Consider the following 6,372-nt stretch of genomic DNA (forward strand, 5'->3'; position numbering starts at 1 on the left):
GGGTCTTTTAAAGAATATTCTTGGTGTCTTATAAAATGGTTATTTTGCCATGCCCTGCATTGAAATAGGAGGGCTTTTTCTCCAGTAATGTAAACATCATGAGGTTCCTGGAGGTACAACCCATGGAAGTGTGGGATCCTTCCATCATTGACTGCTAGCAGTTTCTCACTTCAGGCCGGTTCATGCTTACTCTGCTGAAATCTGTGAAACTTGTCACTTTCCTACTGGTTTTGGCCCCAACTGATCCTGTTCTACACAAGAAGGTTTTTAACTGTTATTCTCTAGGTTTCAGGGTGTCAAGTTGCTCTATGATTTCAGCTCTCTGTGGAGTTCAGGAAGCTGGTGAAATGTTAGTTTGTTACACTTCTTCCTTATCAGGATGAGAGCCATGAGTTCCAAGCGCTTTCAGTGCTGGAGCTGAAATAGAAATCCTCCCTATGTGGTTATCATTAACTCCGAGCACATCCTTAAGCAGGTAGGTATGCTGTCAATCTCGCCATCCCCTGACTCTGCATTTCCTCTTTCAGATTAACATAGTTTATAGATTTCCATTCTATACTTTCTGTCTATTCTTTGCTTGTTTGTTTGAGAAAGGGTCTTACTTTATAGCCCAGGCTGGCCTGGAACTTTTGGCTCCATCTATAAATCAGTGTTACTTTCTACCCTACATTATGCTCCAAATGTCTTTTACATTTGTTATTACTTTCATTAATATTTCAAAATAAGCATAATTCAGCCTCTTATATTTGTTAGACATTCAAGAACACATTCAGTGATGGTTAGTTTTGGTTGGAAACTTAACAAATCTGTAAAGAGGGAAGGAATCTCAGTTGAGAGTGACCTCTACTGGACTGGTTTGTGGGCATGTCTGAGGTGTTTTGATTAATGATTGATGTAGGAAGAAGGCCCAGCCAACAGGGGGAGGTGTCACCCAGGACAGCTGGGCCTGGGCGGCAGAAGAAAGGTAAAAAAGTATTCCACCAGCAGTGAGGGAATACTGCCCTTGCTTCACATCTTCTCAAGCATAAATTTCATTAGTGTTTTTGATTTTAGCCATTCTGACAGATATAAGATGGAATCTCAGAGTTCTTTTGATTTACATTTCCATGATGGCTAAGGATGATGAGGAATTCCTTAAATGTCTTTTGGCCATTTGAGATTCTTTTGTTGAGAATTCTCTGTTTAGATCTGTACTCCATTTTTAAATTGGCTTTTTTTGTTTTGTTTTGTTTTGTTTTTTTCGAGACAGGGTTTCTCTGTGTAGCTTTGCGCCTTTCTTGGAACTCACTCTGTAGACCAGGCTGGCCTCGAACTCACAGAGATCCGCCTGCCTCTGCCTCCCAAGTGCTGGGATTAAAGGCGTGCACCACCACCGCCCGGCCGCTTATTTGTTTTATTTGATATCTAGTTTCTTGAGTTCTTTATATATTTTGGAGATTAGTCCTCTGTCAGATGTGGGATTGGTGAAGATCTTTTTGCTCTGTAGGCTGCCATTTTGTCTTATTGACAGTGTCTTTTGCCTTACAGAAGCTTTTCAGATTCAGGAGGTCCCATTTATTGTCAGTCTCAGAGTCTGTGCTATTGGTGTTATATTCAGGAAGTAGTCTCCTGTGCAAATGCATTCAAGGCTAGCTCTCACGTTCTCTTCCATCAGTTTCAGTGTAACTGGATTTATGTTGAGGTCTTTCATCCACTTGGACTTGAGTTTTGTGCAGGGCGATGGGTATGTATCTATTTGCATTCTTCTACATGCCTACATGGGTGGTGTTGGGTAGTGGAGCGGGTCTTTGGGGGTGGTTCAGCTGGCAGGCAGATCATTCTTCTGCTTACCTGGTGGTGAAGACTGTACCAGAGTAGATTTCATTTTTTTCAACAACTGAGTAGTGCTCCATTGTGTAAATTGCCACATTTTCTTTATCGATTCTTCTGTTGAGGGACATCTAGATTGTTTCCAATTTCTGGCTATTTTGAATAGCCAGTAGCAAAGAACAGGGTTGAGCAAGTATGTCTGTGGTAGGATGAAGTTTCCTTTAGGTATATATCCAAGAGTGGTGTAGCTGGATCTTGAGGTTGATAGATTCCCATCTTCCTGAGGAACCACCACACTGGTTTCTATAGTGGCTATAAAAGCTTGCACTTCCAACAGCAGTCAATGAATGCTCCCCTTACTCCACCTTCTCAACACATGAGTTGTCACTTGTTTTATTAATCTTATCTATTCTGACAGGTATAAGATGTGCTCTCAAAGTAGTTTTGATTGGCATTTGCCTATTGGATAAGGATGTTGAACATTTCTTTAAATGTTTCTCAGCCATTGAGTTTTCTTTTTGGAGAATTCTGTTCAAATGCCTATCACATTTTTTAATTGGATTACTGGTTTTCTTAATATCTAGTTCTTTGAGTTCTTTATATATTTTGGATGTTAGTCCTCTATAGGATGTATACTCAGTAAAAATCTTTTCCAGTTCTGTAGGCTGCTGTTTTGTCCAAATGATGGTGTCATTCTGCAAAGGCCATGCAGAAGCTTTTCAGTTTCAGGAGGTACCATTTATTAATTGTCAGTCTTAGTGCCTGTGCTAACAGTATTGTGTTGAAAAAGTCTTTTCCTGTGCAAGTGAGTTCAAGACCTTCCCCCACTTTCTCTTCTATTAGGTTTAGTGTATTTGGTTTTATGTTGAGGTTTTTGATCCATTTGGAGTTGAGCTTTGTGCAGGGTGATAAGTATGGATCTATTTGGATTCTTCCATATGCGGCTATCTAGTTTGACCAGCACCATTTGTTGAAGATACTGTATTATTTCCAGTGTATATTTCTGGTTTCTTGATTAAAAAAAATTAGGTGTCTCTAGATGTGTGGATTTATTTCTGAGTCTTCCATTTGTTTTCATTAATCAATGTGTCTGTTTTTGTGCTAATACCATGTTATTTTATTATTTTAGTTTTGTAGTACAACTTGAAATCAAAGATGATGATTTTTTTTGCTCTTCTTTTATTATTCAAGATGGTCTTAGTTATCCTGTTTTTTTTTTTGTGTGTGTGTGTGTTTCCATACAAAGTTGAAAAGTGTCCTTTCAAGTCCAATCAATGAGAGAGGAGGGATTCTATAAGCAAGGGACATTGAGATCATGATGGGAAAACATACAGAGATGAGCAGCCACACTAGTGGAAACCCATGAACCAATAGCTGTACAGCCCCCATGGGACTGGACTGGGCCCTCTGGATAGGCAAGGCAGTTGTTTAACTTGAACTGTTTGGGGCCCCCCCAGGCAGGAGGATTGGAATCAGTCCCTGGTGTATGTGCGGGCTTTTTGGACCCAGTGCCTAAGGTGTGACACCTTGTGCAGCCTTGGTGCAGGGGGGAGTGGCTTGGACCTGCCTCAACTGAATGTACCAGGCTCTGCTGACTCCCCCCATGGGAGACCTTGACTTGGAGGAGGTGGGAAGGGGGGTGGATTGTAGGGAGGGCTGGGAGTTGAGGGGAAGGAGAAAGGGGGAATCTGTGGTTGGTATGTAAAATGAATAGAACATTTTAAATAATGATAATAATAAAAAGAAAAAAAATGTCCTTTCAATATCTGTGAAGAATTGTGCTAGATTTCTCATGGGTATTGCATTGAATCTGTAGATTGCTTTTTTTGGGGATGGCCATTTTTACTATATTAATCCTACCAATTCATGAGCATGTCAGATCTTTCCAACTCAGTCCATTTGTCATTTGTGTATAGGAGAACTACTGATTTTTTTTTTTGAGTTGAGATTGTTTTCAGCCACTTTGCTAAATGTGATTTGTCTTTTATAGGAGTTCCCTGATAGAATTTTGGGGGGTCCCTTATCTATACTATTATATCATCTGCAAATTAAGACACTCTGGCTTCTTCCTTTCCAATTTGTATCCCCTTGATCTTCTTTAGTTGTCTTATTGCTTTAGGTATGACTTCAAGTACTATATTGAATAGGTATGGAGAGAATGGACAACCTTGTTTTGTTCCTGAGTTTAGAGGAATTGCTTTGGATTTTTTCTCCATTTAAGTTGATGTTGGCTATGGGCTAGATGTAAACTGCCTTTATTATGATTAGATATGTCCCTTGTATCCCTTGTATCCAGGCCTTTTATCATGAAGGGGTGTTGGATTTTGCTAAAGGCCTTTTCTGCTTCTAAGGTGATGATCATGTGTTTTTTTTCTTTCAGTTTGTTTATATGGTTGATTACATTTATCAATTTCTATATGTTGACCCATCCCTGCATCTCTGGGATGAAGCCTACTTGATCATGGTGGATAATATTTTTGATGTGCTCTTGATTTTGGATCACAAGTATTTTGTTGAGAATTTTTGCTTCTGTGTTTGTAAGACAAATTGGTCTATAATTCTCTTTTTTGGAGAGTTTATATGGTTTGGATATCAGGGAAACTGTGGCCTCATAAAATGAATTGGGCAATATTCTTTCTGCTTCTGTTTTGTGGGATCATTTGAGAATATTGCATTAACTCTTTTTTGAAAATCTGGTAGAATTCTGTGCTAAACCATCCGGCCCTGGGCTTTATTGGTTGGTGGACTTTTAATTACTGCTTCTATTTTTACTAGAGGATATGGGTCTGTTTAAATTGCTTATCTGATCTTGATTTAACTTTGGCAAGTGGTATTTATTAAGAATATTATCCATTTCTTTTAGCTTTTCCAATTTGATAGAAACTTTTCAAAATATGTCCTTATTATTCTCTGGATTTCCTTGGTGTCTGTTGTTTTGTCTCCCTTTCTATCTCTAATTTTGTTAGTTTAGATATTCTCTTTCTGCCTTTTATTTAATTTGGCTTAGGGTTTGTCAATCTCATTGATCTTTTCAAGAACTGACCTTTGTTTCAGTGGAAATAGGTTATAAGGGAGGACTGTTGTGGGGTATTTGATCACACTGTGAACCCTGAATTTGTGTTAATTAAATAAATCCTTGGGTCAGGAGGTGGAGCCAGCAACTAGTTGACAGGAAGTAGCCATGAAGAGTTAGAGGGAGTTCGGAAAATGGATAGAGACACTCACAGGAAGTAGTAGGGAGGGACTTTGAGTTTGGCAGTCTTTTTTGGTTTGAGATGGTGGAAGAGACTCTCTCTTCCTTCCTCCAGCTAAGGAGGAAGGTCAATGGTTGCTTCTTAGCCTTCTGAGCTAGTAGGTTACACCTCAGTATCTGACTCACAAGTCTTTATTGGTATAATAGAATGATAGAGATTTAGTTAAAAACTACATGTGGCTGCAGAGGCAGTTTGGTGGGTTCCACTGGGCCTTAGCCTGAGCACTGGGGCAGTGATTGCAGAGCCACAACAGCAGCATATTCTGGGGCAGCTGCTCTGCCATGAAACAACAGAGGACCTACAGGTGCTCCACAGGAGGGACAAAAGCAGAGTGTTTCACCAGCATCTGGCTACTCCCCTTGGAATGAGGCCATAGATTGAGGACAGGCTGCAGCAGGTGGTCTGCCATGGAGCTGGGGACCAGACTGGGGACTTGGACTTGGAAGAATGGAGGGGGAGGTGAAGATCTGTACTTAGACTGTCTGCTTTGCTGGTTAGTATGGTCCGTGAGTTCCCAGGGATTGCCTGTTGGATTTGGGGCATGGGATAAAGCAATGAGTAGGAAAAGGAGTTTGGAGGTGTAGCTCTTTGTGCCATACTGGAGACTGCAGCAGGTGGTGTGCTACAGAGCTGGAAATGAGGCTAGGGGATTGGTTCTGGAGGAGCTGAGGGAGAGGTGAAGATCTGTGGTTATTCTGCCTGCTTCCCTGGCCTAAGTAGCCTGCAAGTTCCTGGTGAGTACCTCAGGTTTAAATATTTTTAGGTCCACTTATACTCTAAGGAGTGCTCAGCAATTGTTGTTAAGGGGGCCTTATTTAAGCAGTTCATACACTGCTATTGATTTTAAACAGAATAAACTTACTTTGAAATTTTCATAATTGTCCAGACCTTTCTGGTTCAAATGTTTTACATATTAAGTCTTTCACCCTACTATAACTTATTTTTTTTCTCTCAGCAGAATAGCTAGAAGTAATATATTCTACATGGATGGAGAAGTGTTGCCTGAAATTACATGAATAATAGAAGAGAAAAAACAGGACTCCAAATCCAAAACAGTCTATTTCTCTGACTATCATTCATTAAAAATAGAAAGAATTGAAGTAATTGAAGTATTTTACATTGCTTTACATAGATAGTAATAAGTAGATTTTACTATAGCATATCCTCATTTAGCCAAAAGAATTGAGAATAAATGTTGGTAGTCAAGGAACAGTTGATAATGACAATTAATATTTATAAAAACAATCATATAGCTATAAACTATTACTGATTGTTATGGCTAGTACATAAAATCCAACTTACTACCTCA

The 6,372-nt window shown here is 39.6% G+C and overlaps 1 long non-coding RNA gene across 1 annotated transcript in view; it reads left to right on the forward strand.

The window, feature by feature from the left end:
- The window catches only part of LOC121828271 (uncharacterized), a 47,851-nt gene extending 41,698 nt beyond the window's left edge, over nt 1–6,153 (forward strand). The window contains exon 4 of the long non-coding RNA XR_013049584.1: nt 6,022–6,153. This is a non-coding gene — a long non-coding RNA (uncharacterized LOC121828271). The remainder of the gene's footprint in view (nt 1–6,021) is intronic.
- Nucleotides 6,154–6,372: the final 219 nt, after the last annotated feature.

Source organism: Peromyscus maniculatus, chromosome 3 (assembly GCF_049852395.1).
Source record: "Peromyscus maniculatus bairdii isolate BWxNUB_F1_BW_parent chromosome 3, HU_Pman_BW_mat_3.1, whole genome shotgun sequence".
NCBI classification, from domain to species: Eukaryota; Metazoa; Chordata; class Mammalia; order Rodentia; family Cricetidae; genus Peromyscus; species Peromyscus maniculatus.